The following is a 13,967-nucleotide window of genomic DNA, read 5'->3' as shown; positions in this document are numbered from 1 at the left end:
AGTCCGCACTAATTTCTGTAGAGATGTTTATAGACATTTGACTCAAAATCTGTAAATTTTTCCAAAAGGACAGAAGGTGTAACAAGGTGTGAAAGCTTTTAAATTCTATAAAGATGTAAGATCATGTCAAAGGTGTTTCAGTGTGACTTTAATGATCCAAGAGGGAGTTTCCCTGTCGAGCTCCTCCAATAAAACTCCAGAAGTATCAGAATAATGAAAAACCGAACAAAACACGCACATACACATTCACCAGGTTTTTATCTTTAATGGACTTTTGGAGTCCACCTGGACTTCATCATGTTGCTCTTTGCAGCAGCTGGTGCGTGTGCGTGTGTGTGTGTGTGTGTGTGTGTGTGTGTGTGTGTGTGTGTGTGTGTGTGTGTGTGTTCAGACAGCCTCTTACTGTGATGGATCAGTATTCTTTCTTCCCTGTGGCCTGGACTAGATCCATCTCATAAGGAAACAAGTGTGCATGTCCTGGCTGTGTGGATGTGTTTTGTTTGTCTGTCTGTAAATAACACGAAAATGTTCCAGTGTTAATTGCCAATTTATTGCCAATGTTTACAGTATTTCTTGGGATACATAAAGATATCAAAATAAGCGTAAAATTTGTATGCATATTTAAAGGAATAATTAATCTAAAACGGAAAGTTCTGTCATCATTTATTCACCCTTATGAACACAACAGAAGATATTTTGAAGAATGTTGGAGTCCAAATGATATTAGACTCCATTGACTTTCATTACACTAACAGATTATTATTATAGTTATTTTCCAAATAATATTATTTTGTGTTTTACAGAAATAAAGTAAATTTATGCAGGTTTGGAATGACATAAGGGTGAATAAAATTATGACAGAATATTCAGAATATCTTATAAATAGGTGGCTTTACTGAATGAACCAGTCTGATCACTTTTAACATATCAGTTAATGACTGAATTACTCACATTTCATTAGTGAATGTATCAGCGTTTTGAAAGAATCAACTATAGGAATGATTCAATGATTCGGTCAAGGATGGCGTTTTCTAAAAGCATCGTAAGCATCAAGTAGATCGTGGAAACATTGGTATCAATAGTCTCTACAAGCTAGGCTTGCAGTGCTTTTAGAAACGCAACCCAGGTTTGTTACTGAATGTGTGTTCTTTAAACAAATCGATTGATTGAATGATTCAATGACTCGCTCATAAAGGTCTGTCGCCACCTACTGCTGTGTAAATGTAACCAACAGTAAAACAACAACAGAACTGAAAACTATCCAAGTCATGGATTCCCTCAGGAATTTCCAAAGTTTATTTAACATAGCAATTATGGCTATTATTATGCAAATAAAGTAAATATTTATTTGCAGAGATTTGTTCCTTTCCAAACCCTAACCCTAACCCTACAACATAAATTATACACAGTTATACCTCAAATGTGCATTTTGAAACCATTGTGTTTTTTTGTAAAGATTATCTGGTTCATCAAGCATGTAAACTAAACTCAAATCCTTGTGTTTGTTATAGGTCTTATCCGCTATTTAAAAAAACCCATGGAAATTCCCAACAGAACCCATGCCAATTTAGCCTGTAAACTGCTATGGAGAATGAACCGTTTATATGAAGTTTATATCAAGGGTGTGAGAACTCAAACACAAGAACTCACAAACCCCAAAACATCAACAACAACAAACCACAAACTCTATCCTGTTTATATTTATTGTCCCTTTCCATCATACATGAATGTGTGTTTTTGTTACAGTAGCCACACCCTGCTGTGTGTGTGAATGACGTCAGATGGAGGTTCAGCTGGTGTGTTTTGAGGTGCATGAGGCCCTGATATAACGGCGTTATATGTTTACACTTCACTCAGCTATGCTGGTACCAAAAGTGTGTGTGTGTGTGTGTGTGTGTGTGTATGAGAGAGAGAACAACAAAAGGAATGAATGTTTATTCACAAGAAACACAGAGTACATACAATGTCTGGATCATGGAGATACAGAGCAGAAAAACAGACATACATCCACCCTCTTTCTCTTACCAGCAGACCGCTTATCAGTCTTTCCTGCTTTCTTCTAATGGGACATCCATGTTATCTTTCTGTCTGGACCTGATAGACATCACATATGGACTATGCACACACAAACACACTGCCAACAATAACTTCTCACTTGGAAATAAAGACATTTGTTTATTAAACAGACAGATAGCCTTTGGTGAAGTCAGGACCTCGTGTAGTCTAATTTTTGTTGAATAATCTGCTACCTGCAAACTTTAGTTCTATTCTAAACTCTTCCTATAATAGTGTAAAATAAATTAATAAATACAATAAAATGTTTCTGTTGCTTTGTTTATGATGACAGTCCAAATCGATTTTAGACATAATAATAATAATAAAAAAATACACACACACACACACACACACACACACACACACACACACACACACACACACACACACACACACACACATATATATTAGAACTGTCATTTTAATGTGTAAACTTAATTAGTTACCAAAAATAACTCAATTAAAATATAATATATATATATATTATATATATAATATATATATATATATAATATATATATATATATATAGTTTAATTCAATTCTTTACAATTCTGATTGTGATCTGGTTCATTTACAATTCCATTAAGTAATTTTGAGCAAATTCCCTATTAATGACAGTAGCAGTAACACAGTGTTATTTTGGCATAACTGATATACTATTATAGGTTTTACTAATGTTTCAAACGTTGATCTGTTTTCTTTTTAGTTTTAAAGTTTTAGTAATTTTGTTGTATGTTTTTTTTTTTTGCAATTTTATTCATTTTTATATCAGTTTTAGATTCTTATTTTAGTACATCAGTTATGGTAAATTAAATGACAGATGATGAAAACTATTGCCTAAGCAACTACCTGAATTAAATGAAGTTAAAGATTTTTTTTAATTTTAAATTTCAGTCAAAATGTATTTTATTTCAAGTAAATTTCTTTCTTTTTTTGGTTTTAGTTTAATAGAGATGTGTTCGTGCAAGAACTGTTTACGGAAGTGAACAACATGAAAGTCATTTAATCATACTTTACTACTGAAGAAAAAAAAAAAAAATCAAACTGGTTCTGAATAAGAACCGGTTCTTGATTTCCTTGTTTCCAAAATAATAGTGCTGACAACCATTAAATGGTCTGCAGTGTGAACAAAGCCTAAGAAACTTGTTTAAAGTAGACAGTCCTGAAGCAGCGTGATGAGGAATGTTGTGTTTGTGGGCGGCTTGAGTGTTTGCGGAGAAGAGAAACTAGGGCTGATGAAGAGGAGATCATGATATATAAAGACGAAAGCCCTGCTTCCATTATATGCATTATACAGCGACGAGCCATGTCTGCAAGCGTATCACGTTATAATGAAAAGAAATAAATGAAAGGGAGGGAAAATCAACATCTAAACCCAACTTTGGTGCATGATTTAGCATATTATTTTTGTTTTTGCTAGCCTTTTTATCCATAGCAACTGATGCAGGGACAGTTCTCTTAAAGCAAAAACTCCCCCATGATGGTGTATATGGGCAACTTTCCATTGAAAAACCCTTCTATTAAGCAGGTGCCATTTGTGTCTCTCGCATAAGCAAAAACCCAGTGCCCTTTTTTTTCATCAAAAGGACTTCTTTGTGTTCAGACTTTTCTAGTTGTATTAGGAAATATGAACGTTTTACATTTACATTTACATTTAGTCATTTAGCAGACACTTTTATCCAAAGCGAATTACAAATGAGGACAATGGAAGCAATCAAAAACAACAAAAGAGAAATTATATATAAGTGCTATAACAAGTCTCAGTTAGCTTAAACACAGTACATGTAGCATGGGCTTTTAAATAATATAATAAATAAAAAGAAAACAGATAGAACAGAAAAAGAATAGAGCAAGCTGTTCACTTTTTTCTAACATTTATCATATTTGCTGGAATTTTCTTTATTATCTCTAAATTGGTCGATTTTAATTGGAATTATGTATTATTACGAGACTCAAAGCGTTATATTTTCCCCATTTTAATAAAACATTACATAGAAAAGATAATGACATTATCATTTTAGTACATTAAAGTTGTTCAAATGGAGTTCTTAGCAATGCATTTTACTAAACAAAAATTAAGTTTTGATATTTTTACAATAAAAAAAAAAAAAAAAAAATCAACATGAAACATAATCAATACCCAAATCATAATTACCATAAAATAAAAAAAAAAAATATAACCCATACAAATACAATTTATTGTTGTCTATTGCTACAAATATACCTGTGCTACTTATGACTGCTTTTGTGCTGCAGGGTCACATATATATTTTTCCCAAGTCCAGATTCTTTAAATACCTGGAAATAGGCAGTGCATGAGCCAATGAGGCCACCAGTGAGAGAGAGAGAGAGAGAGAGAGAGAGAGAGAGAGAGAGAGAGAGAGAGAGAGAGAGAGAGAGAGAGAGAGAGAGAGAGAAGAGTTTGCAATCTCCCGAGAACAGATGATTGAATTATTTAGTGTATATCTGTAATTGGATCTATTTTTTCTATGACGCAGAGGTACTAGAGAGGTTCATTTGTCTTGTGCCACAGCTTGCTTTGGGTGGTCTTTTTGTTTGGAGGGTGCTTTGAATGGTCATATCGAGACTGTTTAATGTTTAACGTGGTCTACGATCGCAGCCGCCTCGTTTGGGCTTTGTCTTTTTCTTTGTATGTTTATTAAGAGAAGAAACATCATGTTTAAGAATTAGCAACTGTTGTTGTGTGCCGTTTGATATGTGCATGTTCGTGATGAAAAGCTCTTCTTGCTTGGATCTTTTCACATAATGTGCCAGCGTATCTCTTGACATCAATGCATTTGAAATGTTCAACAGAACACACTCACTTCCTTTTTCTCACTCTACACACACACTGGCTCGGATGACTGCAGACTTGCATAGTAAAGTTACACTGTTCCTGTCATACAGCCTGTCAAGTTATGTTCAGAAACAAAGCACACAGGGCCGAAGAGAGATTCCTCACGCATGCAGAGACTGAATCAGGCCCTGCTTCTGTTCAAACAGTAGCACTAGTGACTTTGATTTTTCAGTTGCATCTCAATTGTTTTTCTTAGACTTCTTGTTATTTCTTCTCACATGTGTCTGCCCAAGAATTTCACAAGAAATTTGAACAATGTCACAATCTGGCCAGAGGTTTTTAAACTTTTAAACAGGGTGAATAAAATCCACATACTGTATGTATTTTAATTATTTAATTATTTAATGCAGATAGATGGATAGATAGATAGATAGATAGATAGATAGATAGATAGATAGATAGATAGATAGATAGATAGATAGATAGATAGATAGATAGATAGATAGATAGATTTTTAAATGTATTTTAAATTTAATAAATTGTATATTTAAAATATATTAATTATATTTTATATTACATTTAATTTAATAAAATTAAATTAATAATTATTTTAGTTTGATATTTGGCCTTGTAGACAGAAAATACTGTATAAAAACTGTTAAATTAAATAAATAAATAAATAAATAAATAAATATTTTATTTTATTTTATTTTATTTTATTTTTTAATTTAATTTAATTTAATTTAATTTAATTTAATTTAATTTAATTTAATTTAATTTAATTTATGATCCTTATTTATTCCCACACAGTATTAAAGGGGTTTTAACCATGAAAATATACAGTATAACTGCCTTTGCAAGGGAATCATTATATTTGGGGATCAAAATGTTAGAAAATTAATTTTTATATGATCTGCTTATGCCCCACTGAGGATTTTTGTTTTTGTGCGAATCCAATAATCCAAATTCATACAAAATCGACAAATTGAAAAATAGCTATGTTTTCGCTTGATATTGGGTTGCATCACCATCCATGTTGCAGTATATGGAAAACAGGGACTCGGACATTATGTAAAATATCTCTCTTTTTTTTTTTTCCTCCATAAAGTTAAACATTTGACAAGAGAGTGTATAAATGACGCCAGACTTTTTGGAGAAATTTGGAATGTATTGAGAAGTCTTTTGGGCTATAAAAGCACAAATAAAAAGTGGAACATGAAAGGAAAGGGTGATATTATATTATTTGTGGTTTATTATAACAATAATGGCCTTTAAGGAAAGCTCTTAATTGTCTCCTGCATCTTTTTTTTCAAAATGATTAATATCGCTACAGACTGACTGTGAAGTCTCCTCTATATTATGCTTCATCATCTCAAATGAAGGAATTATTTAATGCATGTGGTGATGACTGCTTCGCTTTACGTCTGGGGTTCCTTTGATGAAATCTTTTTTTAATTTTCCTCAACACAAAAAGAAAAAGAAAGAAAAAGAAAACAGAGGAATAATCATAAATCACTTCATTATAAATAGTGCTGACAGGGAGTCTGATCAAAATTTTGATATACGATTCAGCTGACATAAAACACTGAAATAGGACCCATCTTAAGAGAGATTTCGGGCATAACTCAGTTTTTACAACATGTATAGTTTCTGTATTTTGCCTTTGTAGGGCAGTATGGAACATCCAAGTGATCCATTAGTAATTTGCAGAACTGGAGCACAGGAGGCTCATCTAGCTGTAAACGTCTGCATTTGAGACAGTGAACATCATTCACCATCACCAATCACCTTCCATTTGTCACCATCGGATCCTTTGCAGTGAATGGGTGCCGTCAGAATGACGGCACCCAAAATAGAAGAGTCCAAATAGCTGATAAAAACATCACAATAAAAACACAAATAACCCACAACAACCAATTAAATTCAATTAAAATCTAAAAAACCGAAAAACTTTTTTTTTGTAAGAAAGAAATCCATAGTTAAGGCGTTTTAACTTTAAACGTCGCATTTTGCCAAAATAATCTCCATAATCCATAAAAATGCCTTTTTTTTCCTTTTTTTTTTTTTTTAGTAAAATTCACAGACTTATTTGTTTAAAACTGGACTGTTTTAACTTGATCTCCTGATTTCATCCAGACGACTTCTTTTTTTTTTTTATTACTGGAGAAAGCAATATCAGAAATTCATATTTTAGCCAAAAGATATATCTTCATAATGTATTTGTTTCTTACAAACACACAACTTTCGTCTTCTCCAGATGTTAACTGATGTACTGGAGTGGTGTGGATTATTGGGATGTTTTTATCAGCTGTTTGGACTCTCATTCTGACGGCACCCATTCACTGCAGAGCATCCATTGCTGAGACACTGATGCAATGCTACATTTCTACAAACCTGATGAAGAAACAAACTCATCTACATCTTTGATGGTCTGAGAGTGAGTACATGGCACAGCTAACACAGGATAACATGATCAAGAAAGTGCCACCATCTCCTCTTCTCTCTCTCCAGCTGCTTTATTCTAATTTAGGAAAGAGAAGAAGCCATTCAGAATCCATCTATCAACGCTATAACTACTTGTGACCCCCACATCAGACGCTTTCTTTCCCATCACATGCTCACTTTTCTGCACTAATAGTGAGTCGACCACAAAAATATTTTTATTCTTCATCTGTGAAAACATTCTCATGACATATTCACAACTTGTCAAGCAGTACATGACAATTTGGTGAATCTTTCCTCTACGATCTGAGCAGATGTGTTGTGTCAAGGAGACGCTTGCTACAGGGTGTCAACAGGAGGCTTTTATTAACAGCTGCTGATGAGAAAGACAGAATCCATCCGGTCACACAAGGATAGTGTCGTCTGAATACGATGATTAATATCCGCACGTTGCAGATGTTAGAACAGAGATGATTTAGATAACTTCATAAGAACAGGGCCCTTTAGAGCCTGATGAATACCTGGCAACTGCTGTTTATTTATTATTCATGGTGCTTTGTCTCTTATCACAATAAACTAGCACTGTATAGTTTCTAGATCACAGGGGAACAAAACATAATCAGCATGCACCTAAAACAGTTATATAAACATAATACACAGTCTTTGTCCACCGCCACACGTAAAAGCATTCAGACTCAATTCTTTATAAAGTCACATTGTGGCCAATACTGTTTAGATTATGTCTGTTAGCACGCGTGTATGACAACTTTTTGTTTCTAATTAGTTGCCAAGACAATACTTCTAATTTTCTTTTTTCTTTTGTTAAGCTTAGGTATTTCATCACATTTAATATATTTAATTTCAGCATTATTTAAATTCACGAAAATACTTTTTTTTAGCAGTTTTAGTTTGCTACATATTCTACACTTTTTTTTTTCTTGAGCAAAGGACATATTAATCAGCAACGTAATACCTAAATCTAAAATGACTTAGCGTTTCCAAACTTAAAGTTCTTGAAGTTCTTAAGAAGTTTCACATATACACAACCATTCTACGGCTTTGTGTCTTTTGTCTCTTATGCTCACTAAGGCTTCATTTATGTGATCAAAAATACAGTAAAACTGTAATACTGTGAAATATTATTACAATTTAAAATAACTGTTTTATATCTTAATATATTATAAAATGTAATTTATTCCTGTGATCAAAGCTGTATTTTCAGCATCATTACTCCAGTCTTCAGTGTCACATGATCCTTCAGAAATATTTATAATATGCTGATTTGCTGCTCAAGAAACATTTCTGATTATTATCACTGTTGAAAACAGTTCAAAAGAATGTTGATAGACATCTGAAATAGACATGTTTACTGTCAGTTACGCTCTGAAAAATAAAGGAGCTTCAAGATGCCATAGAAGAACCTTTTTTTTTTTGTCTAAATGGTTCCATAAAAAACCTTTAACATCTAAAGAACCTTTCCGTTTCACAAAAGTTTTTTTTTTTTTGGGGGGTGCAAAAGAAGGTTCTTCAGATTATAAAAAGTTAAGAAAGAGATGGTTCTTTGTGGAACCCAAAATTGGTTCTTCTATGGCATCGCTGTGAAAGGTGTATTAAGGCATCCTAACTGAATTAATCATTTCTATTAAGAAAAAAAAAAAAAGAAAAAAAAAAAAAAAAACTACTAAGCCCAACATTTGACCGGCAGTGTTAATCCCTATATAAAATTATTTTGCTTTTGCTAGTGTTCAGAACCAATGCCTTGCTATTTTTAGGTATGTATTACAGGTTGTCTTAGTATTTTTTGCACCAAAAAACAAAACAAAAACAAATAAAATTAATAAATTAATAAAAATTACCAACAAAATCCAACACTGTTTGACCTTACTAATCAAGTAGATTGCATTTCAAAAATTAGATAGCATTGTTTGTGAACATTTCCTGAAAAGAGTGACTGTTGTCCCGGAGGCAGCTCCGTGTTTGTTCTGGAAGTGTGTTTGTGTGTTGTGTTAATGGCTGCGTTAACTATTCAGAAGGCTGGAAGATTATATGCTCTGCTAATTAAGATAGGACACACACTGTTTACCTTTCAATGCATCCGCTCATTTGAGATGAAGAGATAAGAAGGGAAGAGAAAGAAATGGAGAGATAGAGAGGGAGATGGTTCATCTGGAGTGGTGATAAAAGCTGTCACACATAGTCTCCCTCTCTCTCTCTCTCTCTCTCTCTCTCTCTCTCTCTCTCTCTGTCCCTGCCAGTTCACGGAAGGCAGGTTATCTGTTCACATATCTTCATTCTCTTCCTCACGCCTGTTGATAAAAGAGATCCTTGCCGGAAACCCAATTCCTGTCATCACCTCGCTGTGTCTGTCTTGTGCTTCTGCTCTCTGAAGTGCCAACGATATTTTAGTGCCTCCCAGTCCCGTTCATTCTCTCTCTTTCCTCTGTTCTCCTAAATCTATAATTAGAGTATAAGTATTTTGTATCATATAAGAAGTACAAGGCTGAACCTAATCCCTGTTGGCCGTTAGACTGTGTGTATTTGTGTTTGGATAATGATAATACACAGATAAACCATGGATTAGGAGGGATATAATGACTGGTATCTGCCTTGATGTCAAGCACCCCCTGAAGAAATCGTTGTTGATATTCAGCTGTTGTGTATTGATTAAGTATTTCCACAGCATCTGGTTATGCAATGGAATCTAAAGTCAAATTAGATCAAAAGTACAGTAGTATTGTGAAATATAGTGGTAAAAAATACAGTAGTATTATTACAATTTAAAATAACTGTTCTCAATTTCAATCCGTTAAAATGTAATTTATTTCTGTGATGTGCAGCTGTATTTTCAGCATCATTACTCCAGTCTTCAGTGTCACATGATCTTCAGAAATCATTCTAATATGCTGATTTGGTGCTTTTGACAGTTCAGAAGAATGGCATTTATTTGAAATATAGGTCTTTAATGTCACTTTTGATTAATTGAATGCATCCTTGCTGAATAGTATTAATAGTATTTATTTCAGACCCCCCCCCCACCTTTTTTTTTAAGTTGGACAGTAGTATAATTTTTGGTATTCACTATTGCAAGCATCACTATTGCTGAAGTATTAACCCTCGGTGCATACTTGTAATTAGAATTAGAATTGAGATTTTCCCTTTGCAGATGACAAAACAGCTCAAAAGAAAAATTCACATAGACTTGCATTGAATATCAGAAAGACTTGGGGGTGTAATTAATCCAAGCAAATAAAAAAAAAACCACCTAGCAACACCCTAGCATCATGGCAACTGTGCAACAACAAGCACCACTCATATGGTGAGTGATTGTTTTGTGTATATAACATTCGCTTGTATGTTTTTTCTTTGCCTAAGTAAGTGGCAGAAACTGTCATCCAGCATAACCTTGGAATGGTCAGAATGCTACAGTTTACATGTCCATCTTGTGTGCTGATGAATTACCAAAACAGGCAAGCAGTGATTTATGTTCGTACATCATACATCACATTGATCAGGCTGCCAGTTTTTGTCCAGCTGCCAGATTGCAGCAGTCTAGGCCTACTTTGGGGTGGAAGTATTGAAAGAGCTATTTAAAACCAATATTTAGTTCTATTTACTATGCTGTTATGCTATTATTATTATTATTAGTAGTAGTATTATTATTATTGTTATTATTTTAAATTTCAGTTCAGCCAAAGACAAGATATTATACTCAAACTGATGTGACTTCAGCACTAGATGAGAAAGACAAGCCAATGTCTTCCATGTGTACGGTTTTTTTTTTCGTCTGGCTTTTATGCTGTTATTTTAACACCAGTGGAATGTTGTTTCTTGACTTTCTTGGATGCCAGGTCATTTCTGATGTAATAATGTCAGTAAAACATGCTTTAAAAGCAAGCATGGCTTCTAAACAATAATGCAGTATGCATGGGAAGTGTTTCAGCATGTTTTTGTGCTATTTTAGTCCTAACTGTGAGTTCAGTGCTATTGCTTCAGTTTTGACTCCTAAACGTTGCTTAGTTTCAAAAGCTGTACAAAGAAGGCATAATTTGTGTATGTGATATTAGCATCATGCAAACCCTATTGAAAACAATTGTGTGTCCAATGTCCCATGCACAGCACTACACTGTAAAAACTGCATGTTTTACAAAAAATACAGTTTCAGTGTTTCTACTTCAAAAATTTTGATGTGTTGCTTGGAATTATTTGTGAAGTTCAGTGAAAATTATTTCCTGAAGGCATCTGCCTGTGTAAACACCAATATATTTTGGAACAGAGTTAATGTTTACAGATTAAGGTTTATTGTATTTGCACACCAAATGAAATATTCCTCGTATAAAATTCTTGACAGCATAAACTGATTCGAGATCAGCCCGTGCCTCGACAAGCACAGTGACTTGCCGTGTTTATGTTTTCTTTTTTCTTCCCTGATACGGGAAAGGAACGAGGTACTGCCATGATTTTTCTGTTGAGGTTGGCAGGGCAGGAAGACACAACATGGCATGTTTGTTTGCAGTCAGTCTTCAGAAAAGAGACAATGCAACCTGAGGCGATCTAGAGGTACGCTGCAACACTGAGACCTTGGCACTGTGTCGTAGCAGGAATTCCTCTTCTTTAATTCCTTTTAAAACATTTGTTCACATTAAATTGCCAGCTTCTACCACACTGTGACCCAGGTGGTCTTCTTCTCTAGCACACTTCCCAAACCTCAAACCTACCTGTCAACCTGAGATGCATGCAGGAAAAAGCAGGTTTCCTGTCTTTGGACTGAAACGCGGATGATATGTACAGAATCCAGTTGTGGCGTCAGTCATGTTAAACGCAGTCAATTCTTCAAATGTGATCTGCGTTACATCATCCAAGTCAATTTGAGACCGAAAGAGACACAACTGGAGTTCCATCTGTTACACAGTGTGATCTTATAAGTCATGTTTTATGATTTATTGCAGACATTTTCTGTGTTTTCTGTCCTTATGCAATACAGATAGCTTTGTTAAGCAGTACTTTTGTCTAGTTTTCCAGTAAAATTAAATTTAAAAGTTTTTCTTTTTATCTATCTATCATTTTCTTACAACATTACACTTTTAAGCATTAATTTATTTGTCAATTTTTTTTTATAAATATAAATATAAATATATAAAACATACATAAAATATTGTAATTCTTAATAATTTTGAATATAAAATTTTATAATATTTAATGTTTCATAATTGAATCTAAAATGTAAATATAAAATAATATAATATATATATATATATAGGGCTGTAAATATTTCTTAAATATATACATGTATATGTGTGTATTTATAAATACATAGAAATATACACAGTACACACACATATATTATGTAAACACAGTTTTTTATTATGGATGTGATTAGTCGATTTGAAAAGCCCTAATATATTTAATATAATATAATATTTTACAATACAAAGATACTGATTTAGAAGTACTTCCAGTTCATTGTATCTCCAGTGTTAGGGTATAATGCCAGTTCAGATCCTCCTCACTCCTTATTAGAGGTGTTTCTGAAGTGGCTTTGCAATGCTCTTTGAATTTCTTATTCAGTTCAGGGATGTTTGTTTCCTATGACTGTGTCCTTTCATAATGGTTCTGGCTTCCCCGGAAACTGTAAAATGTCCCTCCTCCCACTCGGTGTAAAGCTGACCCCAGACAGGTAAGACAACCACCCACTCAATCCTCGCTGAAAGAGAGTGAGAGAAGATAAATATTCCCTTCACGTGGGGAATGTGGTAATGTAGGCCTTTGAAAAGCATAGGCTGTTCTTATCCATCATATTGCATCATATCTCCCGGAAGGCAGACTCCTCTGCTGTGGACAGTGTCACAGTGAACTCGTACCTCATTTCTCATTGAGACCCGCTCAACACCGACAATTAGTCATTCACAAAGCTCTTGGGTCTCTGAAGGCATTGTGAATATGGCACTTCTCTGACCTTTGGCAATTCAGAGGCATTCTTGACAGCTGGTTTAAGTTACACCCCATCTTAGAGCTACGTCACCAGTCTTTGTTTTATTTTGTTTTATTAATTTATTTTTATTATTTGTATTTTATTTTACTGTTTTTTTTTTTCAACCGCTTACACACTAAATCTTTACTTGTCACACAATTTCTGAAACCTGACACTCAAACAGCAGAAACACACACCAAATTTGCAAAACCATACACTAATTCTTGGCCTTTGACTCAATTTCATGAAACACTTTTTGCAAAACACAACACACAATTCTCATTTAACACACAAAAGTCTAACAGAAATATTATGGCAAAGGTGTTTGCAAATGTTTCCTTTGGAAATGTGCTTGTGATATTTTGAAAGCAGTGCTTGATTTTGCAAGAGATGTGAAGCATTTCGCATTTTGTGTGTGCAGTTATTGGATTTGTGTGTCAAGTTTTGAAAATGTGTGCAAGCAGTTGAAAAAAAAATCTGTATTTTATTTTATTTTATTTTAGAGGCTCCCCTGCACCTTGACCCACTTTCTAAAATAGTAATATAGCTGTATATTTTTTATGAATATAGACATTTATTTAGTTAGTTATTGATTGATTCGCTTTGTCGTCATGTCTGGTTAGGACAAAAAAAGTGGAACAGACAAGCACAAGGAGGTTGAAAATGTACTTGTTATTGACTGTTGAAAAACATAGCAGGACTG

The sequence above is a fragment of the Cyprinus carpio genome, chromosome B5 (assembly GCF_018340385.1).
Source record: "Cyprinus carpio isolate SPL01 chromosome B5, ASM1834038v1, whole genome shotgun sequence".
In the NCBI taxonomy this organism is placed as follows: Eukaryota; Metazoa; Chordata; class Actinopteri; order Cypriniformes; family Cyprinidae; genus Cyprinus; species Cyprinus carpio.
The sequence above is the reverse complement of the archived record's forward strand: the minus strand, read 5'-3'. Positions refer to the sequence as shown.